Below are 27,402 nucleotides of genomic sequence, written 5' to 3' on the forward strand. Positions count from 1 at the left end.
TTGAGCTCAGGTCCTCCTGACTTCAGGGCCGGTGCTCTATCCACTACACCACCTGGCTGCCCCATGGTGGTGTAATTCTTGTGAGAGAAATGATTATTAGCAACCAATGATTTGGGGGGATCTAGTGTTCTCCCCCTTTTTCTAAAGTCTTCATTTCAAGACTCAACTTCTGAAGGACAGGTCTGATGATAGCAGATAGGATTAACATTTTTCTCAATTGGGGAATTGCTACCCCATCCAGACTTACAAGTAATTCAATTTATGGTGCAATGCCAGGCCCATTGTGTTCTGCTCAGGCTTCCATGTGGGATATAAAACATCTGACTGGATTTCCCCAAGGTTGCAGTGATTTGGAAGTAAGTGACATAATCATAATCTCATTGTAATGTTCATTCACTCTCTCATTAGTTGTTAAACAATCAGATTTGATTTTCCCTTCAGGAACATTCCCTCTTCCAATGGCATATAAACTGAGAGTCCACCACCATGATTTGTTATTGGCATTCAAGAGTGTCACTGACCTATTTTATTGGTAATAAGCTAGCTCATTAATAAAATGATGAATTACTTAGAAGTCACTTCTCTCAAACTTCTTAAATGTCATACTTCAAAAGGTCTAGTCATTGCTTTCCTGTTCTGCACCCTGGTCTTTACTGGAGAAGGGCCCCTGCTCCTCAACAGGTTCCCCTTTAATCTCTTTCTGACCAGTTGTTCAACCCCTCTCCTGTCTCTAAGCTGAGAGATCCCAAAACAATTGCTGCTTTGGCTGTTACCAACTTGTGTGGGCTCTGGACAGGCTTCTGCTCAGAATAAGCTTCCACCCCTATATCCCAAACTTTTTCTGCCCATCTCCTAATGGAGAAAAATACCTCATTCTGACCTTTTGTTGACTCTGCCACTCCAAAATTTGATTTAAGGCATTATTTTAAATTTGTTTGGTAGGGCATGTTGATAGAGTTCATCTGGGTTACCTCTAATCTACCCCTCTTCTCGACATCATGAGAAGACTCAAGTATAACAATTAAAACAATTAAAGGCCTACTAGGGACTTAATAACTGCTAATCATAAACAAGAGATCACTTTCAGGGAAAGAAAACAAACAGAAGTAAGAATAACAAGGCTAAAGTTCTGAGAAGAAAATAATAGCTCATAAGAATCATTAAGATTTTCATAGAGCTATAAGATTTGAAAATTACAATTAATTTTATCTTTACACCTTCTCTAGGAGGTAGGGGCTATTGCTACCCCCATTTTATAGAAGAGGAAACTAAAGCAGACAACTGTTAGGTGACTGACCTATGGACATCCAGGTAGTAAATGTCCAGTGATGAATTTAAACTCAGATATTCTTGAATCCAGATCCAAGGTTCTAAATACTGTGCAAACTATCATCCACCCATAGGGATAGAAAATTAGAGATAGAAATTAAGGTTGCAACTTGCTACATAGATAGGTCTCAGAAGACAAAACAGAGCAATAAAGATTCCTTTCTTTTTTCCTCATACCACCTGGGTCATTCTAGGTGGTGTCTGGAGAAAGAGAGAGAGACAGAACAAGGGCCCTCTGAGCTTCTCTCTAAGCTTGCACTGGACTGGGAATCACATTGCATAAGGTAGCAGTACTACAACAGAGAGAGAAGAGCCAATTCTTTGCTTCTTCATTTTCCTTATGAGACAGAGATAAAGGGAGGAATATACCTCAGGAATGTACTTGGAGTACATGCTCATCTCTAATAAAACTATGCACATATTTTTGATTAAAGGATTCATGTACATGCATCTAACCCACACACACACACACACACACACACACACACACACACACACACCTATCTTCACACAAACACCCTGCTACATTGTCACTACTGAATCATAAAAAACAAAAACAAAATACATTTTCAAATATTAATTTACCTATTGAATTGCATCAGGCTCATTAGTCACTGATTAAAATGAAATCAAATTTTACTGACTTTCTGTAATTCCAACCAATCTCAATTTCCCTAGGTTCAATATATTGTCTTCCTTAGTCCTCACCTCCTTATTGAGGGGATGATTGTCACCTTGCATCTTTTCCTCACTGGTTGCTCTATATAATCCATCTCTCTAAAGCCCTAATATTTATCTATTGAGACCAGTCAAGTTTGCTGGTGAAGCTAAAATTAAAATTAAAATCTTCACCACCATCAGCTGCCATTTCCTAATGTGATACCTCAGCATACTTAAAAGGAAAAAAATCATAATCCTCATACTGTGCCTGCAGAGTCTAAAGTATTCTACCCAGCCACCATCTCTTATACATAATGAACAAAGTTTTTAGAAAGCCAGTATATTGGACAATCTTATTTTCCAGCCATATCATCTGCAGCCTTATCAACATACCATTTTTAAATTTTAAACATTTTTTATTTTTTTTTTTAGTTTCCAACATTGATTTAATAAGATTTTTAAGTTCCAAAATTTTCTCCTCCCCTACCCCACAAGAAAGTAAGCAATCTGTTATCGATTATACATGTATAATCATGTTAAACATATTTACACATTAGTCATATTGTGAAAGAAGAAATAGAACAAAAGGGAAAAACCAAGAGAAAGAAAAGTAATAATAAATGAAAGTAGTATGCTTCAACCTGCATTCAAACTTCTGCAGAAAGGCAGAAATATTAAATGTATCCTTTTCAGATCATGATGCAGTAAAAAATTATGTATAATAAAGGGCCAAGAAAAGATAGGCTAAAAACGAATTAGAAACTAAATAACCTAAACCTAAAGTATGAATGGAGCAAACAATAAATAATAGAAATAATCAATAATTTCATCAAAGATGAAGACAATAATAAGATAACACACAAAATTTATGGGATGCAGCCAAAGCAGTACTTAGGGGAAATTTTACATTTCTAAATGTTTACATAAATAAAATAGAGAAAAAGCAGATTAATGCGTTGGGTATCCAACTTAAAAAAAAAAGAAAAAAAACTTGAAAAAGAACAAATTAAAATTTTCCAATTAAACACCAAAGTGGAAATCCTGAAAATCAAATGAGAGATTAATAAAATTGAAAGTGAAAAGATCATTGAACTAATAAATAAAACTAGTAGCTGGTTTTATGAAAAAATGAAATAGAGAAATCGTTGGTCAAATGAATATTTTTAAAATAAAAAAACCGGTTAGATAAGCAAGGGTACAAAAAGAAGGCAATATTGCTATTTTGAAAAAAAAAACAGAGAAGAGATATTATCCAAGAATGGTAAACATATTCAGTACTGAAGAGATTTCTGGAAGAATGAAGAATAAGAATGATATTGACTATTGGTAACTTTAGAAAGTATAATTTCAATTGTATCACAACGTTAGTAACTCTACTGCATTGGGTTGAGAAGTATACAAGAGGAACATAAGTGTAGACAAGGCAAATCTATTTTTTTGTTTATTTTTTTCTTTTTTTTTTTAAAAAAATGATTGGTCTATGAATCTTAGAAGAAATTCAGGATGATATCTTGATATAATAATAAAGTCAAATGAAGGTTCTTAATAAGCACAGGGGACAAATAGCCATGTTTGCCAAAAGCAGGGAATTCACCAGTAGATAAGGAGGAATTGAAGATTAGATATAGAAGGGGTGGTCATGGGGGAAATTTGAGGAGTTGGGAAGTGAGGTTATCATAGTATTAATATATGTCTTGGCTCTGGAGGAAAAGGGCATCTCTTCTTTGGAGATCAAAGTTATGGAGGAGAGAATGGGGTATTGATGTCAAGTTGTTTTTAGATATAGAGTAAGGGAGGAGAGAGAACTCATAGAGAATGGCCTATATTTTATCAACAGATTATGAAATGAGGCTTTTTGCTGAGAGAGTAGGACTGATATTGGAGGCTCGAATAGAGATCCCTGAGGGGACATTAAAAATATGGTAAATATATGTTGACAGAACATCATGTCTAGCACTGTGGGAACAGCTATTAGCAAATTCAGTAATAAAGATTCTATTTTTAGTTCTTTTGTGAATGATAATATTTATTAGTTCAAACAAGACCTTGTGTTTTCTTTTGTATTGTTACTATGTAAAATATTGACTGGGTTGCCCCTTGCAGGATATGCTATACTTGTGGTTTCACATATGCCAGCATAGTTCAAGCACACTGTCTTTTTCTGAGAAGCTATGATGACAATAATGAAATACAGAGACTTCAATTTAAAATAAGCAAATTATTTCGGTTGACGTAGATACTATTGTTTTACCCATATTTTAGAGGTAAGAATACCAAGGGCTAGATAACAAGTGTCAAAAGTGGCATCAATCAACAAACAATAAATAAGTGCCTATTTTGTGCCAGGCACTTGATAAGCTGTGTTGATACCAAGAAAGTTCAAACACGTGGGCTCTGCCCTCAAGAAGCTCACATGCAAATGGGGGAGATAACAATGTAACTGAAGCTCTACTCCATTTGCACAGGACTCTTCTCATTGATGGTAAATGATGTCTAGCAGTTCCAAGCCTGTATGAGAGGCATTGAGGATGGATCCTTCTCTTCTGTTTTCCGGCCTGGACAGAGGACATACTTGGTTCTTTGTGTTCTTCAGAAAGTGATCATTAGAGGGAAACAAAGACTCTAGGAAGAAGCTGACACATAGAAGAGCCGGCACTTTAAGCAGATTTCCATCCCCGTCTCATCATGGTAGAGACCCTACAGAATTTTCCCTTGGGTAATATCTGGGACTCACTTTCTAACTTATGAATAAACTGTGATATCCCACTCCTAGTAGAACAACTCATTCTATCTGCTTATTATGTGATATATCCTAATCTATAAAAAGTTTTATGCTTTTTGGTTGCTATCAGCTGGATAAACGTGTTTATTCACTCTATGTATTTATATAAGTGGCATTTGGTGGAAAAGGACTCAGGTCTTTAGACATAACTTCGAGTACTGCTTTTCTTGAAGGGGATTACAATCAGGAGCACAATCCTAATCTAAAAATAACTGTTCCTAGACTAACACTATTTTTTGAAGTGAGGAGATAGCTTTAATTGTACCCTGGTACCCTTGATCTTTGGTAATCATAGCGGCCAGCATGTTGGGGCCAATGATGTGCTTTTCTCCTGTCAAGAAGAAAGTCTTCCTTGGAAAGAGATGGGCAGAGGAAACTCTAGAGATATCTAGACCAATATAATACATATAACCTAAATCGGCAACACATACACACAACCTACATAAATAAATAAGAACTTACAAGACACATATAGAGTAGATGGAAGGTAACCTTAGAAAGGAAGGTTAAAGGAGTGGGAAGCATGAGGAAAGGTCTTATGAAAAAGGTAATAGTTGATCTGGGTCTTGAAAGAAGATAGGAATATCATAGTCTAGCACCAATTCAGTAGAGGATATCACATCATACTGTGATGGGAAAATAAATTGTTCTTCATGTTTGAGTAAGGATAAGTAGATATAGGGAACAGCTAGGTGGAATGTGGCAAATACATGGCTAGAGTGGATAGAACACTGGGCTGAGAGTCAGGAAGACACCTTTTCCTGATTTCAAATCTGGCCTCAGACACTTACTAGTTGTGTGATCCTGAGCAAGGCACCCAATCCTGTTTTGCCTCAGTTTCCTCACCTGTAAAATCATCTAGAGAAGGAAATGACAAACTACTCCATTATCTTTGCCAAGATAATCCCAAGTAGGGTCATGAAGAGTCAGACAACTGAAATGACTGAACAACAATAAGTGGGTCTAGAGATTTTTAAAGTAGAGTGAATGTAGTAAAACAGAATAAATATGAGAAGGCTGGAAAGGCAGAAAGGGGGCAGATTGTAAAGAGACTTAAGTGCCAAACACAATACTTTATATTAGATTTCAGAAGTAATAGACAACCACTCAAGTGTTCTAGGCAGGGGAGTGACATGGTCAGACTTATACTTTACAATAAAATAGGTATAGGAGATTGATTGAAATGAGGAGGAATTTAAGACAGAAAAAATTATATATAGATATATCTATATTCCACAATAGAAGTCATAAGGTCCTGAATGACCATGATAACTTTGTAAGTAGACAGGAGGGGGTCAGATAAATGGCAAAAACAAATGTGAAGGTAGAAATGACAAGATTTGGCAATTGATTTGATAAACAAGAGGGAGAGAATAAGTACTTATTCAATGTGTATGTGCCAGGCACTGTGTTAAGCACTTTATAAATAGTATTTCATTGATCCTCACAACTACCCTATGAGATAAGTGCTATTATTATGCTCCTTTTACAATTGAGGAAACTGAGGCAAGTACAAGTCAAGTGACTCGCCCAGGGTAACAGAGATAGGAAATGTCTAAAGCTGAATTTGAACTCAGGTCTTCCTGACTCCAGGTCTATGGTTTTATTCACTGAGCCACCAATGTGCTAAGGATTGTTGATCATATTGTCCTACTAGAGATTATATGCTTTCTGGATTTTCATAACACTTCTTAATATTTTCATAATACTCTCTTAGCCATTTTTTTCCAATCAGTCTCACTGCTACTTCTCAGGGTTTTTTTTTTTTTTTCTTTTTTTTTAGTGAGGCAATGGGGAGTTAAGTGACTTGCTCAAGGTCACACAGCTAGTATGTGTCAAGTATTCAGTCTGAGGCCGTATTTGAACTCAGGTTCTCCTGACTTCATGGCTAGTGCTCTATCCACTGCACCACCTAGCTGCCCCCCCCTTTTTTTTAGTAGCTCAGGTTGCTTTCTTAAACCTTAATTATGTCCTGTTACTGTAAGTTTCTATGAACGTTGTGGCCTGGTCCCACTTCTCTTTTCTCTCTATACCATCTCCCCTTTAATGATCCCATTAGGTCTCACAGATTCACTTATCATCACTATATGATAACTCCCACATCTATATGCAGCACATTATTCTCTCTGATGAGCTCCAAAATCACCTAAATGCTGGACATTTCTGACTAAATGTCTCAGACACATCAAACTCAATTTATCCAAAAGAGAACTGATTATCTTTTCCCCAAAATCCTTGTTTCATCTCAATTTCTCTATTAAAATTGAGGGGGCACCATCTTCTAAGTAAACTTTTTTCTTGACAGCATTAAATGTTAAAAGTGATCAAAAAGGATAAGAATTGAGAAAAGGACATTAAACTTAAATTGTCTTCTTGATGCCTAGACCAGCATCCTACCCACAATGCCATATTATCTCTCAAGTAGGAGTCAGAGGTGGGGGAGTGAGTGGCAAGAGATGAGGATTATCTATATGTAAAATGTGTATATATTATAAACAAACATGGACACATATGCAACATAAACAATATAAATCTTTGTAATATTTTCTAACTGTTTAACTGAAGTAGCAAAAACGTACAGTAGTTTCTATTTGAACTCAATAGATGATTAGATTTAAGTAGGGGAGATAAAGTATTCATCAAGCCATTACTATGTGCCAGACACAGTGCTAAACTCTGGGAATATAATCATAAGCACAAAAGACATTTTTTCTTCTTTTTTGTGTTTAAGAAGCTTATATTCAAAAGAATAAGACAATGTATAAAGGTAACTGGGAAACCGGAAGGTAGGTACTCTTGTGGTTAAAAAAAAAAAAAGTATCCTAGAAAGTTAATGGCTGAGCCAAGCCATAAGGGAGTATTGTAGGCATAGTTTCTCAAATAGAGGATCTGGGAAGGAAATCATCAATTGGAGAAGAAATCATAGAAAAGGAAATGTTGCCAGCTTATGAGAACTGCGGTGGCAGAGGAGGGAATGCAGTCCAGTGAGTTTTCAAGTATATCTATGATGTGGGGATGAAAATTGTCCAACCTGCAATAAAAGGCACTGAGGCAGAGCTCTAAGCCAATGACTCTTTATTAAAGAGTCCATGGTCCCTTCTAATGAAGTGGACCTCAGATCCTCCTCCCCTTCTTCCAGGGCCTTATATTTATAAAGTTTGATACCCAAATATGCAGAAGAGATGTGATGAAATACAGAATTTCATTGGTTGATATACCTTGCCTTTGAGGGCCAAAAATAATATATTAGCAGGGGTGGTCATAGGTTGGGTGACGCATTGGGCATCTCCACTGACTAAGTGGTCATAAGATGGTCACTTGCTCATGTTGGACAAGAGAAAATGGTCCAGAGGTACAAAAATAAATTGCAGGACTTTCTGTGTAATTGAGCCACTCTGCCATTGGCTTGGTCACCATGAAAAGGAAGAACAGGGGTGGAGGGCATGTAGTTAACTTCCTATGATCAAGCAAGTGAACTTAGAATCTGCAGATCACATCTCTGGGACCTAATATACAGAACTTATAATCACTACCCCTATAGAATCATATTAAATTGATTAATACTGATTGGAATATAGTAGGGGTCCAAATGAATTATTTCTCACATCTCTACCCCTTTAATACACAAAGACCCCAGTCTTTCTTTGGATCATTACTATATAAATGCATGGAGAGCAACTCTCCATGTGTGATGCAAAACTAGAAGGGGGCAGTCCCCTTACTGAAGTGCAAATGTGACATTAGAAAAGAGGGAAAATTGGCACAACTTATAACATATTGATTATGTTCAATCTGATGAAACATTGACGCAATAAATGTCTGAGGTGACTGTCACTGACCAAGAACCATAAGAGACATGTATCTCCTAGTAAAACATGCCCTACAAGATATATAAACCAGAAGACTATAGGACATTTATTTAAGCACAACAACCCAAGTGTTGTCTGCCCTACATACAAGTTCTGCAAATCTTTTGAGTTTATGAAAACAATTCAAGCACAATTTTGACAAAAAGTCACATCACTATAGTGATGAGAGACAACATCCCTGCAGACAACACAAACATATCTAGATGGCTGTAAGCTTAGGAAGTGAAGGGAAATAAGGAGTAAGTTGACTTCCCTGAACAAAGGAATTATCAGTCATTGCTCTTGGCGGTGGAACAAAAGCTGAAATATGAGACTGGAAAGGTTCCAGCTATTGCAGGCTCAGGAACAGGTGGATTAGGAATCATTAATAGAGGGGATAATGATGATGAAGTTATCGTGCTTACTCAGTGGATCTAATTCAGTGGTCCAGTCTCTGAAACATCTTCTGATGCAATCCTATGGTCCTCTAGAGATCATGTTTCTTAGGAATACTGGAATGAGTGCAGCTTCAGAACATGTTCTAGTGGATTTACTTCTCCAGTTCAGGTCACTTGCAGAAATCCCCTTCTCCATTAAACATATTTTTTAAGACAATTCTAGTTCACTATTACAATAACCAGGGCATATAGTGAGAGTTAGCCCAAACCTTAATTGCGAATATAACCAGACCAGAGAATTTATATTTTTACATTGACAAATTCAAATAACAATAGGAAAATTTTAAAAAGTTTGTACTCAAATTTTATATTTTTCATATATAATTACCTAATCTTATTACAACTATTTATTAAAACCAACTTTAAAAATCACTTTAGCTACTTTGCTTTCTAGCTATTCTCTTTTAGCTGCACATCCCTTCCCTAGAAGGATGAGATTTTGTTAGGGAGCTATTAACGGAACACTTTTTTATGATGGTGATTCCTGATATACAACTGCATTCACTTCAAAATTGCCAAAATAACGGCAATTGTCAGAAAAAGTTCTGGGATGGGATGTATAAATACATTGAGTTGTCAATTTCAAGACAGTGCAGATTGAATAAGTTATTTATAATAAAACATGTTTGCCTTTTAAGACATTCTCAACATTCAGGTGGTAATAGTAAACCCAAATAAAATTGGCTTTTCCCATTTAGATAACACAAGATAGTCTAACATTCATAGACAGAAAGATATATAAATGGATATATCTATGTAAATAGATATAGATATATAGGTATAGATATACATACCATACATATACATACACCCTCATAGTTACCCTTATCAATGAAATTTACTATGTGACGAAAAAGGCAGGGACATGGCAGCATTAGTCCTATTTGATTTCAGGTATGAGTCATAAGCAGCCAGTTGTATGACAAGATGCATAGCCTACCTCAGAATTAACCAGGTGGAAAAATGTCTTATTTGCCAAGATGGGAACAGGTCAAGAGAATCCTACCTTCACATTCACAGGGTCATTCTCTCAACTTTCCCAGAGACAGATATCCTCCTATGGCAATCCTCAGACTGCACAGGCACATGACATTTCCCTTGAATGATGAACCAGCAGCCTTATGAGGGGTCAGACCCTTATACCTGAACTCAAGACTTAGAATAACAGCAAGTCAAATTCCCAAGAGACTTTTCCTCAAACAGCAAAATTTAATTAATTACAGCTTAGGGCTATACAATTATTAATTTTTTCATATATTAGCCTCAAAATTTCATTTAGAATTTTTTAACTACTCACAAATTTGATGCATTTATCACCATCATTACCCACCCCCTTGGTCTGCAGATAAAACCAAAGGGAGAACATCACACTATTTCTAGAATACAATGGGATGAGAATGAGATGAGATTCTCCCCACACGTAGGCAAGTTGGTCTTACCTGGGCACAATTTCCTTGGTTAACACTATGGCATCAGAGGAAGCTGTGGCTTTATGACAACGGAATAGTTCAACCTTGGGCAAGGACTGACTTGTGCACAATAACAATCTTTCTCTCTGTAAGTGCTCCAAGAGAGTTGCAAACTAGCAGATAGCCACCAGTGGATGTGACTTGAAAGGCAAGCTGATTAAAAGCTACCCAAGTTTGACAAGTGGCTGTCATACAAGTTGCCACTGGTGTGGTATCTGGGGTAAATTCACTCTTGCTTAATTAAATCTATTACCCCTTGTATGCCACTATGATGCCTCCCCCACTCCATGAACTAAAAAAACATACCTGGGGATATGTGGCTTACCATTCTCAGTCACCCAGACTCAAGGGATATGTTTAGCATTCTACTACTGTTTCCATTTCTTCATCATAAATTCATAAGCAGTGAATCGTTGGATCAAAATAATAGCATTAAAAGATACAATTATGTGAGTTTCCAAATGATCCCAAATAATATCCATTTTACTGTGTAGTAGTTTCATACCTCCATTTTGGGTGAGACAGACCCTATTTCCTCAAATGGCAATGTTGCAGATTTCCCAACACCACGTCAGTAGGGCTTATCCCAAGAAACCTCACAAAGATCTCCTAAGAGGATTTTATGATGTTTTTTTTTCTCCCAACAGTAATTCATTGACTACTATTATAGTCTAGATCTTTTTTAAAATATACTCTAATAATCATATATTAAAAACAGAATTCAAATTGAAAAGAGGAAGAAACTTGTTTTAACAGATTCTCTTAGCCTTCTTGTATTTAAAATATCACCAGTCATGTCATAATAATTTAGTTAAATGCCTTTCAAACTTATTAATTCATGGAAAGTCACTTAACTTATAAACCCTGGAATTTTATTGCTAATTATAGTAGTTTACATAGTGCTTACCACCTCTGAGGCTTTTTCTGTGTTCTAAGTTGCTTAAGCTTGTTTGTAGTAGTACTTTAAAATATTTAGTCCACAATTTTTCAACTTTGTTAACATTCTATGCCAACCAGAAAAAGCACCTATAAATGGGACAAATCCTACTCAACTGCATTCCCACAAGGTCTGAATAGTATAGAATTCATCCTTTACATAAGCCAGGCACTATGCTAAACACTTCACAACTACATGTTTCTCCCCACAATCCTGGGAGATAGGTGTCTCCTTTGTATATAAAAGGATTGATTAGATTCTCTAATTTACTATCATTCCAATATTTTCAACCCAATCAATTTTTATTGATAATGACTAGTGTCAATAACCAAACTTCATTTTGCACAAGGTTCCATTATTTTTAGTTTGATTATATTCCAGAAAATAAAATCATGGTGACATTCCCAACTTTCCCATTACTGCTTCTTTGTTTCTTTGAGTTACCTAAAGAGCCAAATCAATTCCTTTAAATTTTCTAAATTACTAAACCTTTAGCATGACTATTTAAAGCAGAGCAAAGAGATAATCCTTTTTCTTTCAATCAATAAATTAACATTCATTAAATGAAACATATTTAGTTGTCTTACATTGATTGGAGAAGGAAGACATGCACCAACTATCAAAGTGGCATTTCTAAAAAAAAAAATCTCAATTTTTTTTCTATTTCAGTGGGATTAAGACCCTCTCTGAAATCTCCTTTTCAAAACTCAAAAACCCTTTACTTTCAAACTCTAAACTTACAGAGTCAGTGAAAACAAACTCCAACTTTCCTTACCCATTTACTCATCCTTATTTTTTCTTATTTCCTTAAGCAACATTACTCTTTTTCTACTTGCTTAATTCCTCTTGTAAACCCCTGTTCGGTTCTTTAGTGGTTACAAACACACAGTAAATACCAATTTCTTTAAGGGGTTTTGGGCAATTAAAATTAGTTAAAATCAGTTTGTTTTTGGTTTTGTTTCTAAGTGATAGGCAAATAGACCCCCAAAACAACTTACTCAGTACAAGTATCTCATTTTAGGGTGTCACAGATTTCAGTAAGCAGGATGAATTTGGAAAAAGGAGTAATGTATCTCTTTCTCAAAGTTAACCTCTTTTATGCTGGAAAGGCATTCATCCAGCTATTCTGATAATGCCCAAAGGTATTGGCAAAGCCAAAGTATGGCACAGGAATATAATAGGAATTACACTCCTGGAAAACTATCTGATAGAGATTATATTTTTTTCCGAATGGCTCAAGGTGGAATTTTTTCTCTATTTCCTTTCAAATTACTCAAAATTAAGCCCATTTATTTTTTTTAAATAACTTGGAAATTATACTTTTCCCTCTCAAAATTTCAGTATTTTATACCCTTAAGAGCCATGTGCTCATTTTAATTTGATTGTTTCTAATCTGAGCACCTTCTATTTGCTGTGTGTGAATTTAATTTACTTCTATATTTATCATTTTAATACATATTCTTGTTTAATTCTATCTTCAGTGATTCTTTTCCTAATTTACTGCAGACTTATATATCTTGAACTTATTTTCACTAAACAATTGATTTCAACACAAGTTTTACTGTGCTTCCAATTTACCTGAAAAATTGATTTAAAGTGCAGTAGTACCATTAAACAACTTACACTTATTTTCAGTTACTTTCTGATTTCAAAACAAGTTTTCTATTTCTGGGAGCACTTTGGGATTGCCTTCAGTCTGGGAGTCCCAATTAGGACTGGCTTGGTGCCCTTAGTTTGATTGTTTAAAAGCAGTAAACAACAGAAGGGTAAATGAATTCCAATTCTACTCACTTTTGATCTTTCTGAAGATGATTTAAAATCTGCCTTCTAATAATAAAAATTCCTTGCTATAATAAACTTATGCCTACTTTGAGTTTTATGTATGCTTTTATTTTATATTAAAATTAAAACCATTATCACAGATTGATACCCCAAAACTTCATACTTAGAGATTGGCTAATTAAAACTTATTCAGGCTTAGCAAATGTGTTTCCTTTTTAAGTTCTGAGTTGTGGAATTATTTAAGCTCACAAGATTTTTAATCTAATTTCTCCTATACTATTTCCTAAGTTTTTTTTTTAACACTTCCCTGAATTCCTATTTCACTGAATCTCTCTTGAGCATATCTCATAACTAATAAGACAGTTTTTATAATGCAAACTTTAGCTTTATATCAATCTCTAGTCATTTTAAAGTTCTCTTAAGGAATAACTGATCTGTGAATTTTGGTGGTTGTTGTTGTCATTAGACTCTACAGAGCTCTTCAAAATACTTTCAAAGGCATCCAAATTATAATTTAGAAATGAAAGAAATTTAATTATTCTTTTCTCACAAATTTGGCTCCCAATCATTTTTTGTATATTAGTTTTCATTTAATTCCTGGATCTTTTTTCCATCTCAGCAATCTCCAAGGTGGCCAGTGTTGGGGGGTGGGGGTGGGGAGAGAGACAGAGAGAGAGAGAGAGATTGATTTACGCTCTTGTAAGCCTTTTTTGAATTTTTCTAGCCCCTTTCTTTTGGTTGATCACACCAAAAGAAAAGGCATAGGGAAAACACTCATTGGCTATGGGTTAGCACAAAGTATCAATAACAGACAAAACAGACACACAGAACATATAACAAGATACAATATTAAATCAGGCCTGAACATCTCCTAAGATTTTCTCTAGGAAATTTTGAAATCAAGATCTTACCTATCTCCTCTATTAAGTATAGAACTTATGACCATCTTGGGGCTGGGGTCCTGATGTCAGCCCAAGATACTACTTCTATTTCCTAATTATGCTAATGCTATTAAGATCTTATAGAAAATGCAATTTAGCAACAATACAAAATTGTTTTAGTCTAATTTGCCACTTTGGTTCACCCATTTAAACTGCACTTTGTATTTAATCCCTAATAATAGAAGAGCTGGTTAAAATTCCATTCCTCTAGGCTTTTTGCTGAGGGGGCGGAGCCAAAATGGCTGAGTGAAAGCAGGGACTCACCTGAGCTCTCCCCCAAACCCTTTCAAGTACCTTTAAAAAGTGACTCTGAACAAATCCTAGAGCAGTAAAACCCACAAAGAGACAGAGTGAGCAGATTTCCAGCCCAAGACACTCTGGAAGGTTGACAGAAAGGGTCCGTTGCACTGGGATGAGAGAAGAGCATAGTCTAGCTCAGGCTGCTTGAGTAGCTTGTGGGACAGAGACCACTACTCAAATTCAAAACAAAGACTTGGATACCTTGAGAGCAAAAGGAGTTTATTGCTTTCTCAGGAGAAAGGGTATGCCCTTCCTCACCCTAATGGCGCCAGTTAGGGAGGATGAGTACATACAGAAAGCAAGGCTTATTTACATCCTAATGCAAGTTTCTCCTCCCTAACCTCCTCCCACTTATTCCGTTGGCTGGGCTTTAAGGGGTACAATCTATTCACAGAAATCTTCCCCAGCAACAGAGAACAAAGGTGGGTACACAAATTTTCCCAGAGACAAGAAAAGGCAGGAAGTCTTGCAGTTTAGGTTGGGGGTAGGATATATACCATTCTTTCTGCTACATGCTTAAAAACAAGGTGGGGGGGGTTTGACAAGGTCAGAAGGGAGTATGTTTCAACAATACAATTAGAAGGCCATCTACAACAGGTGCCTCCAATTTCTCTTCTCCCACTCTCTTCTTAACCTCCTATCTGGCTTCTGACCTTATCTCTCTAAATGACAAGTGATCTCCTAATTGTTGCCCTTTGTGAGAACTATTAACAAGAACTATTAACCCTCTAAGGAGGCTTCACTTCTGAGAGATCATCTCTCACAGTAGAGACCCTGCCCTAGCAAACCCAGAGCAGGCCTTGGGGGACTGAATCATTGGCAGAATGGTAGTTTTCAGATTTCTCAGCCCACAGACCCCAGAGACAACTTAGAAGATCCATGGAGAAGTCTGTTGGAACTGGGTGAGAGAAAAGGCAATATAGCCCTGGTCCCAGCAAATCAGGAGCAGGCCTTGGGAGTGACTGAATTGGCAGCAACAGCAGCAGCTGCTCCTGGAGCTATCAGCCCACAGACTGAATATTTGAAAGTCACCTATTTTGACTTCCAGGAACCAAGATGGTGGAGTAAGCAGTAAGTCACTCTCACTCTCCTTTATTGACCTTGAAAAACCAAGAGAATATTGCCCTAGGAAAAATCCTGAAATAGTGGAGCCAGCAGAAAGACAAGGTGCAGCAGTCTTTTAGTATGGGAGGCTACCAGGATTAATGGGAAAGGCCCCTTTTGCTGTGGCTGAAGGGGACCAGTACAGGATGGAAAGCATCCCAGCAAGCCAGCAGCAAGCTCCACCTCAGCAAACCAGTGGGAATTCCTGAGCCCCTGGGGGGTGGAGAAGGCAAGTGCCAACACTGAGAACACACCAACAATCCCCACCAGCTCCAGCTCGGCACCAGGTAAACTACCAGATAGCTACAGTCTCCAGCTGCCAACAGTTGAGGCCCCAGCACACAAAACGAGTAACCTGGCCCTTAGATCCCAGCACAAGAAGCCTGGGACAATGCCCCCTGTGCCCCAGAAGCAGAGGTCAGATTTAAAAGCCAGAAAAAAAGGCAAACAGCATGAGCAAGAAACAACAAAGAAAAACAAAGACCATAGGGAAGTATCATGGTGACAAGGAAGATCAAAACACAAATTTAGGAGGGGACAACATTGTCAATATCCACACACCTGAAATCTCAAAGTGAAATACTAACTAGTCTCAACCCCAAAAAGCCTTCTTAGAAGAGCGCAAGAAGGATTTTAAAAGTTAAATAAGAGACGTAGAAGAAAATTGAATAATTCCTTTAAAAATACAATTAAAAAATGGGAAAAAATATACTGAAGAAAACAAGTCCTTAAAAAGTAGAATAGGCCAAATGGAAAAGGAGGAGCAAAAGCTAACTGAAGAAAATAATTCTTTAAAAGTTAGAATTGGGCAAGTGGAAGCTAATGACTCTATGAGATATCAAGAATCAGTCAAACAAAACCAAAATAATGAAAAAATTTTAAAAAATGTAAAACACCTCATTGGAAAAAAAAAACCGAACTGGAAAATAGATCCAGGGAAGACATTTTAAAAATTATTGGTCTACCAGAAAGCCAGGATCAAAAAATAAAAGAGCCTGGACAGCATCTTTAAAGAAATTATCAAGGAAAACTGCCCTGAGGTTTTAGAACTAGAGGGTAAGATAGTCATTGAAAGAATCCACTGATCACCTCCTGAAAGAGATCCCTAATTGAAAACTCCAAGGAACATTGTAGCCAAATTCCAGAATTATCAGGTCAAGGAAAAATATTGCAAGCAGTCAGAAAGAAACAATTCAAATATTATGGAACCACAGTCAGGATTATGCAGGACCTTGCAGCTTCTACATTAAAAGACCGTAGGGCATAGAATATGATATACCATAAGCAAAGGAGCTTGGATTACAATCAAGGATCAACTGCCCAGTGAAAACGGTCATAATCTTTCAGGGGAGGACATAGATATTAAATGAAATAGGGGACATCCAGACTTTTCTGATGAAAAAAACGGAGCCCAGTGGAAAATTTGATCTTCAAATACAAGATTCAAGAGAGGCATAAAAAGGTAAACAGGAAATGAAAAAACAAAACAAAACAAAACACCATACATTATACAATAAGGGCAAACTCTTTACATCCCTACATGGGAAGGTGATATTTATATCTCTTGAGAACTGTATCTTTATTATGACATTTAGAAAGGATACACACACACACACACACTTACACACACATACACTTTTAGGCAAAGTATAATCACAGAAATAAAAACTGAGAATGATGAAGAATTTATCAATATCAATAGTTCATTTGTTCTAAACTGACTTTGGGGAAATTTTAAGAAATCAAGATTCTAAGTTACCCTGTGCTTTGGCCAACACAATCCCCTAAACCCTTTGTATTCTCAAACCAAGCATTACACAGCTTAATAATTCTTTCTTTAATAATTTCCAAATAGGAACTCTACCCTTGTCACAATGAGGATCTTGTAGGATGCATTTCTCCTTTTATGCTGGACCCCATTTCTCTTGAGGATGTCCCAAACCAGGGGTGGTAGTCTTTAGAGGAACTTGTCCTAAAAGAATTGGATTAAATTCCAAAAGTACCCACCTTTGGACTTATTCTGAGAGAAGTTCCCCACCTGCAAGCACTAGAGATGACACCCCCTCCCCCTTCAATTATGAATAAAAGGAGGTAATCTTCTACCACCTGAGTTCCACTTATATGGACACTTTTCCTACTGTTAACACTGTAATATTCAGGGATTTGGATTTGTTTGGTCATAGGTTCAGTGAAGCATGGGGCATCTCCACTGACTAAGTGGTCATGTTGGACAAGAGAGAATGGTCCAGAGGTACACAAATAAATTCCTGAATCCAAAACTTCCGATTCTTAGTTTCTGGGTTTAACTTCTAGGGTCCTAAGACTGGTCAACTAGGGGCTAAAAGTCCTTTATCAGGGAACATTCAGCTACATTACACTTATTTTCCTTTAAAACTTCCTAAAAAATTAGCTCTGATTGTCAATAACTGACTTAATTCTAAGCAAATATAAGTAAAAATAATCTTTTCCTTTCCTCATCTCTGTAAAACTAAAATGAGACTTCTTATCAGTTCTGAAGAGAATGGGATTATTCCCAGGGTTGTCACATGTTTGACAGTTTACCATTGAGGTGGAGAATCTCTCCCCTAGGTCTTTCAGGTCAGGTCCAAATTATTGCTCCCTCAAGGTGATGTCAGAGCATTCAGTGGGGAATCCCTCCCAAAGTCCCCATCAAGGGACTGATCATAGGGTCCTTCAGATGGGTTTCTTGCCTACTGTGAGCCACTGAAAGTTCCTCCTCAAACAATTTGAGAGATTGCTCTGCTGACAACAAAAATGGTTTCATTACTCTTTGATAAAAGAATTTAAAAGCAAAAAATCTATTTTAACCCTGCCAACAGGAAGTTTTAAAATTAGCTAGGTAGCTAGATGGCTAAAAATGAGCAATTTCAATCCTGAAGTTCCCTGGTCTTAGCAAAATAAAAGTAAGAAAAATAGAGGAAAATAAAAACAGTAGCCTATGTTTAAAAAGTTAGAATTATGGCCATATAATTTTTATAAAAGCAGAATTTGAGTGCTCTGGAGCTCATAATTTTAGACATATTAGTCACAAATTCAAACAATCCCTCTTAGCCTAATTGGGGGACCCTTCTTAAAGAAAATGAATTTAGGATAAATGAAGGCACACTCACCAATCTTAAAGGGACTTACCTCAGGCTCAGAGAATTTGGGTGCAGACAGTGAAGAGAGTCCAACCTCCAGGGCTGGCATCCCTGGTGGATGTGGGTGTGGGGAATCATCAGGTAAAATTTTGATCTGGTGCAAACTTCCTTTTTGTATTCTTTGCAGGGGCTGTCCTAAAGACACACATCCCTACCCCGTCTCAGGGTTCCAATAATATGGGGATTAAAATTGTTCAGCTTATAATAAAAGAGACTGAGGCAGAGCTCTGAGATAATGGCACTTTATTAAAGAGTCCATGGTCCCCTCTAATGAAGTGGACCTCAGATCTTTCTCATGATCTGAGATGCTCCCTTCTTCCACGGCCTTGCATTTATAAAGTTTAATACCCAAATATACTAAAGTGGCATGGTAAAATACAGAATCTCATTGACTGATAGACCTTGCTCTTGAGGGCCAAAAATGACATATTAGCAGGGGTGGTCATAGGTTGGGTGAAGCATGGGGCAGGCATCTCCACTGACTAAGTGGTCATAAGATGGTCACCTGCTCATGTTGGACAAGAGAGAATGGCCCAGAGGTACAAAAATAAGTTGTAGGCCTTTCTGTGTAATTGATTCACCTCTGTCACACTGGCTTGGACACCATATGAAAGAACAACAAGGATGGAGGTCCTTTAATTAAATTTCCATGATTAAACAAGTGAACTTAGAAACTTCAGCTCCCATTTCTGGGGCCTAACATATAGAACTTATAATCATTATCCCTATAGAATCATATTAAATTGATTAATACTGATTAGAATAGAGTGGGGATCCAAATGAATTATTTCTCACAATGAAACAATGATTATTATAATTGTGAATTATAGACATTTTCAAACAAATCTCTAGATAATACATCAGTTATATCTAAAGCTTACTTGATACTTATCTAAATGAAAATCAATTTTTAGAACATTATAGATAATTGGAATCATGAATCTGTTCCTTGTTCTTCAGATGACCAACATTTTAACTCTTCAGCCAAATATTATAGTGTCATGCAGACAGAGATATAGACTTTAATCAAAGACTTGGATTTTATACAACAGTTAAATAAGTGTTGGACTCAATTAAGAAAAATGTATTAAATCCACAATTTGATTTCAGCCTTTATTTTAATTATCAATTTATACCATCTTGGCCCAAGTTATTACAGGTTTTATTCGGGTAAAGACAATCATTTTGGTTTGATCAAAAAAGCATAGATCTGTGAAATAAAAACAACAACAACAACATAGTAATAATAACAGAAATATTTGAATAACATTGCCTTGCTATCTTTGTAACAGCATGGAAATGAATTCTGAGGTTGCTTAGATATACACCTAGGCTTTAGGGAAGTAGATTTAAACATATAAAATAAAAGAGAGGTATATTCCCATTGTCACTGTCCAAGTACGGATGACTCAAAAGGTATGGTAGACTAAAAACTGTAACTCTGATAACTCAGTAGTAAATAACATGTTGAGAAAAAAAATCAGTAAGATTATGTGACTGAATAGAAAGTTTTCTCAAGTTAAATTTTGACTGTGTCTACAATATGAAGGAAGTACTAAATAAAAGATCATAGGAAGTAGAACTAGAAGAGAATTTATAGATACTTTTGTCCAAACTGTCTATTTTATAGGTGTGGAAATTGAGGAGCAGTGATGTTATGTGACTTGGCCACAATCACACAGTTAATAATTAACAGGGTCAGGATTGAAACACAGTTATACTGGCTTTAAGTCAGGCCTGCACAACCTGTGGCCACCTTGTGCACACCAAAGTATTGTGGGGTGGTGAAAAATGTAGAGTATGGTATCCTCTATATTTTTCAAGGGCCACCAACATCCTCTACATTTTTGAGGGGTAACTAAAATCCTTTAGCATGACTGCAGGCAGTAAGCAGCCTGTGGCTGTAGGTTGTATATACCTACTTTAAGTCTAATTGTCTTGAGTGACAGTGAACAGCATCAGGAGGTCTAAAGCCAATGATGAGTTTAAACAATTTCCTGCAACCTCATTGTAGGGACAAATTGCTCAGTGAAAATATAGAATATTGACAAGTTAGGGCATACTATTTATTTATAATATATCCCAGTTCTCTTTTGGGGGAGGGTACCTTTCAAATTGAAGCTTCTTGAGAATAGTGAAGACCTAAATATACAGCTGATGTGGCTTATTAATTGCCTTTGCCCAAATATACCTCTCATCAGAAATAAAAAGATAAACTATTTTTAGAAGTTGCTCAAACACAAATATTAGCCATATTAACCTTTTCCTAATTTAAAGCTCCTCATGCATTCAAGAGGTTTCTATCATATGCTAACACCAAGGAAACTGTAGAGAAATTATTAAACAGATGGTTTAAGAGCACTTAGACAGAGAGATAGTGCATTTATGTCATTATATTATACAATATGTTCCAGGAAATTTTATGAGGGAGAGAAAGGAATCAGAGTTTTACATCCAAACACTATGTGTATACGCATACACACACACACACACACTCATGATCTCTTCTTGAAATTAGAACTGAATGTTCGCTGATTGTGGAATAACTGAACACATTGTGATACATTAATTAAATGACATGTCATTATGCCCTAGAAATAAATGTGAAGATTCATGGAAGGTTGTAGACTGAAAATATTAGACACAGTGACTAAAATAATATAAATTAAAGGAACATTGAAAGATGAATGCAGTGACCAATCATGATTTTAGAGCATTGCTGGGGAAACATACCTCTCATCTCCCAGCAGAGAACAAGTTGACTATAGGTTTGTAATGATACATATATTTTCATTCATGGCCAATATTTTGATTTGTTTACTTGATTACTGATTTGTTGCAAGTGAAATATCTGAGGGTCAAATGTGGAAAACAATAATAACAAATTATACACATACACACATAGATTATTATTGAATCCAATTATTTTTAGATCCAAACTTGGTAATCGCAACCACAAAGTGCTTACTTTTAATATTCTTGTTTTTATTTGAATTGTTGTTGTCACTGTGTATATTGCTTTCCTGGGTCTTCTTATTTAAATATAACTCAAGTCATATGTCTTTCCATGATTTTCTATATTTATGTATTTTTTTGTTTTCTTATAACACAGTAATATTCCATTACATTCATATACCACAAATTGTTAAACCATTCTTTGCTACATAAAAAAGAGCTGTTATAAATATTTTGGTCTAATTGGAGCTCATTTTTTTGTACCTCTCAACTCATTGAGATGTTTACCTAACAGTGAAATCCTTCAGTTAACGATCATGGACTTTCTTTTTTAAGAAAGTAAATAGGCATACTACAAGCTATACTTAAATTTCACTAATTGACCAAAGCACTTTTTATTTTTCCTGTCACATGTAACATTGGTGATTTCTTTTATGCTACTCTTTAATCATAGCTATCACCAGGTGAGAAGGACCAATCATTTCCACCAACTGCCCACTGTCACCCTCAGGGCAGGGAATACAGCCTAGCCAAGGAAGTAAGTCCCCCTGATGGAGAGATACAATGCGGCATGCGCTAAGCAAGTGAAACCACAGTCATCACCCCTACTACAGGCTCCCTTCAGAACTGTATGGAGACAAGACCCTAAGCCTAAAAAGCTCTGGGAATAGCATCACTCACCATTTATTGGTTCTATTTGCAATCCAGCGCCCACCCAATTATATAGGGAACCAACCCAGATAGAAATATACCTTGCAACTTCTTGGCTGTCATAGCCACTGAAGATCCTAACAAGAAAGTTCTGGCTACCAGTGTCCTTAGCATTGTAAAATGTTTCAACACCTGAAATGTATATTGTTTTATCATAAGAATTCATGAATAAAGAATATCAATTACCATCTTCTTTGCTACACTCCAAGGATGATAGGGCATTATCTGATTTGCAGGTGAAATCTACATATATTCTCTCCCCTTATATGAATGAGAGACCCTTGAGATCTAGGACTCTGTTGCTTTTCCATTTGCATTCTCAGTGCTCAAGACAATGCTTTTCAGTTAAATGTTTTAAATTAATTTATCTTATTTGTCCTGTATATACCTGCATATAGCTTGTTTATATTCATATGCATACATACATACACTACATACGTATACATATACATACACACATATGTATTGCTTCTTATCTCCCCGTTGGATGGTAAGGTCCTTAAGGGCAAGGACTATCTTGTTTTCTTTGTATCCCCAAAGCTTAGCATAGTGCCTGGCGTAATATAAGCACTTAATAAATGCTTATGGACTGATTCCTTCATTCATTCTCCCATGCAAATCATCATTGATGATATACTACAATTCATCTTTCAGTTGACCTTCTGTTTATCTATAATTTTGAATATTTGCAAATTATAGTGTTCTGTTATTCTCAGCTATACCTCATCACTAGAAAAATATTCATATTAAAAAGAGGGATTTTTGTCAACATGGAGCAAGTTGAAGGAGTTGAAAGTGCCAAGGTATTTCTCAATTGTAATTCAGCTAAATCTTTTCCACCTGTTTCATTTTGGATCCAGTTCACTGATATTTTTCCAAGATATGGACACAACCACTAGTGCAATGAGGCATCTATTCAACTATCTGTCATAATCTGAGTAACACACATTTTTCCCATTTATGTTTTTATTATGTAGATTGTTGGGGCAAACTCACATTCAGAGATATCATTGAAAAGGTCTTATAATTTTCCAGGTCATGGTATGATTAGTATAATATAATTTGCAAATAGGAAGAACTGGAGACCTTTACCACCTATAGGAAATGTCTTTTATTTGGACATTCTGTTTCATTGTTTTATTTCTCACCTAATATAAATAGTCAGAGGTAAGTCAAATCTACAAAGTACTTTAATACTTTTATGGAAAAAATATCTCTTTGAGTTCATGTGGTAGTTGGCTGCTGAAAAAATACCACAATGCAGAAATTATAGAGCTAAGAAACACCTAGGCTTTATTATTATTCTCATGCATAGGTTCAGATCTCAGAGAAAAACAAAACAAAACAAAGCATCTAAACCCTGATTATGATTCTAAAAGGGCTTCTTATGGACAAAATTATATTAGAGAGTCACAGAAATAATTATTTTGCAAATTCTAATCTTATATATTCCTCAGACCACAAAAGTTAAAGAAAAGACAGATTCATAACCCCATGCTTCCTTCAAAGTCATAAAAGTTAAAGAATTTGAACATAATCATAATCCCATAAATAAACAAACCTAGCTTCAAATAGATTCTATAGGTAAAGTAAGTCAGGTTACAGATTAAACTACTTTTAGAGGGTACACAAATTAACTGATTGAGGTGGAAATTTTTCATGTTGACAAGGTGATAGGGATAGTTGAGATTTTTTCCCCCACTCTGTGCTCTTATAAAAGAATGTTTAAGGCTTTAAGTAAATTTTCACATCAAATAAGACAGGGTTTGGTCAGGTAAGGTTAACATAAGCAGAAGACAAGCTTTCTGTTAACTAAAAAGGTGCCAGAGGAATGGCCCTAAGCTTCAAACAAACCAAAAAAAAAAAATACTGAAAGGAAATTTTAAAAATCCCATTATGTTTTCATTTTGTTTCTTTTTTTTTGTACAGCTTAATAATAAACAAATAGAAACATTTGAATAAATGAAGATTATATATACACACACACACACACATATATATATATATAAAATCATAATTTTAATTAATGTAGTTTTTAACTCATGTTTAAAAAGTATAAAAATTCTCCTGCAGGCCTTGTTCCTGACTTTACCTAGTCTTCAAACCAATGGTCTCATTTACTGCTTCATCCTAGAACTTCTCTTACTGCCTAGGGACTCCTAGACCTCAAATGGCCTATAAAACCCATAGCCCTCTCACCATGGAATATCTCTCCACATGGCCCATATCCCCTTGACAATTAGTGAGATGTTCTAGGAGACTATTTTTTGTGGTGGGACCAAAGCTGACCCTTCTTCATTATCCTCCTGACATTTTCCTTGCTGGCTCCCTCTGATATGTATGGATGCATTCACCCCAAAACCTCCCCCTGTTTTGTGTGTTGTATTTTCCCTTTAGAATGTAAGTTCCTTGTGGGCAGGAATTATCTTTCTTTTTACTTTTATTTGCATCCCTAGCACTTAACACAGTACCTGGTATATAGTAAATGCTTAATAAGTACTTTCCTTACCCCTTTCTTATTGTTTCTTCCTTCTTACTTTTTTGGGTGGTTGGTGTTCATTTCTTTGATTTGTCTTAACACATAGTAGTTCTTCATTTTATTGGGAAGGGTTTATTTATATTTTCTTGTGTTATCATATCTCTAGTCTCAGGTCCTAGATTGGGACCAAACCACCCCCTAGTCCATATTCTTGGCAGGTTTGTGTCCTGTTGTAGCTTGTATGCCATTGTGGCTTCATTGAAACAATTCTGCATATAGTGGCTACTTTTGATCTTCATTTTTGCTCTTTTCCAAATCCCTGACCTGAAGCAGAGAAGCCCTGCCCACAACTGAAATCTCTGGCTTCTGCACATCTTTTAGTAGCTCAACTTGGCTGCTAGCCTCAACCTTATCTTTACTACCTTATCTTTAAATGATCACCAAAAGGCAGTTAGTTTTGTCATTGACTGAGCTTCTAATAGTCTTCAGCTTGATTTGGGATTCATCATTCACTTTAGGACTCTTGGAGGCTCTGTGGGACCAATGTGTTCTTTTTTTCTTCCTGTCTCCTAAATTCCCTATTTTAGTTACAAAATATTGAAAAACGCATTATTTTCAGTACTTACAGAGTACTTAAACTACCTGGGCATCATACTTCTCATGTTTTCTGGACTCTCTACTACTGAGAATCAGTAAGGCTTCATGGTTTCTTTCAGGGTCCCAGACATGCACACGCTGCTTAAGACTAAGTTATGGTTTATATCATCACCTTATAGTGCAGTCCTTACTGGGGCTCGGGCAATGTGTGTGTGTGTGTGTGTGTGTGTGTGTGTGTGTGTACAAACACATGTATATGTGTATGTATATATGTGTGTATACTTATATCTCATTTAATTCTTACAGAAAAATGTAAGGTATATATTACAAGGATTATTGTAATATTGTTATAATGTTTTGTTTTTATTTTGTATCTGAAATACTTAAAACAGTTCCTCACACAGTAATAATATCTTAACAGATAACAATATCTAGTATTTCCTCAACACTTTAAGGACTACATAGTGTTTTGCATTCTATCTCATTTGTTCCTAACTACAATCCTCTGAGCTAATCCTCATTTTATAGAAAAGGGAACAGAGGTCCTGAAAAGTTTAGTGATTTGTGCATGGTCTCAGAGCTATTAGATGAGGCAAGATTCAAACTCAGGTCTTTCTGGCTCCAAGACGGCATACTATCCTGTACCACCTGTTGTTGTTCAGTTCTATCCAACTCTTCTTGACCTTGTAGACTATATTGTCCATAGGGTTTTCTTGGTAAAGAAATTGAAGTGGCTTGTCATTTCCTTCTCCAGTGGATTAAGGCAAACAGAGATTAAGTGACTTGCCCAGGGTCATTCAGCTAGTAAGTGTCTGAGGCCAGATTTGAAATCAGGTCTTCCTGACTCCAGGTCCAGTATTCTATCCACTGAGCCATCTAGTTACCCTTATTGCACCACCTAGCTGCCTTTAAATGCATGTTAATTGATTAATAAGAAAATTGAGACAGAGACATTAAGTGTTTTGCCTAGTATCTGATAGGTTGTACCTGGTAGAGGCAGAATTTTAACTCAGATCTCTCTTGATTTCAAATATGGCATATTTTCTACTGTTACTGTAATTACTCTGGCTCTTCCCTGCCTGAAGACCAGGTCTAATACATTTCATTTTTCCCTTATGGTTCTTCAGAATCCTTAAGGGAGTTCTTCCATTTACTCTAACCCCAATGGTTATGTTCTGCCAATTTTAAGGGCACCCTGTAGCCCAGTTCCATTTAACCACTTCACAGTCAGATTAGCTTTTACAAAGAATTATTTAGTTTAAATGTATAACAAGAACAAATACACAAATATCTCTCTCAACACACGGGGCACAATTCCCACCCTATACTACCTCAATGTGTGGGAATGAAGGAGGGTCTGGGTTCATAGCTCAACTCAGATTCTATATAGCATATTCCCACCCAGTTCCAAATTCAAAGCTCCCCTTGGGCTAGAGTACCCTCATGGCTTACTTGCTGGACAGGCAGCAACACCAGACTTGTATGCTGCCTCCAAGGTTGCCATAGCTCAAGGTCCCAGATCCAAGGACTCTATCAATTAAGCCTAGAACCAAAAAGGACCAAAAAAAAAAACCAGAATAAAACTCCAAGTTCTATTCTTGGGATTTAAAGAGGTGCAAGCAACCCATCATCCATCCCCAAGTAGCTTAGATTATTGTATATATGCTGTGGGAAAATAGGATCATTACCCCTTGTATGCTGCCTGAAATAGAGTCTGTTCCACTCTGGCAATTTTAAAAGGCACAGCCTGCTCCAGCCATGAATTCAATACAATAGTATACACTCTGAGCCATGTAGTAAGGAAACATACAAAAGGTTCTTCCAGAAGCACATCGCTGGCATTTCCCATAATGGTACCTTTATCTTAGATGATCTGAACATGCATGAAA

Source organism: Vombatus ursinus, unplaced genomic scaffold (genome assembly GCF_900497805.2).
Source record: "Vombatus ursinus unplaced genomic scaffold, bare-nosed wombat genome assembly UNPS02011613.1, whole genome shotgun sequence".
NCBI lineage: Eukaryota > Metazoa > Chordata > Mammalia > Diprotodontia > Vombatidae > Vombatus > Vombatus ursinus.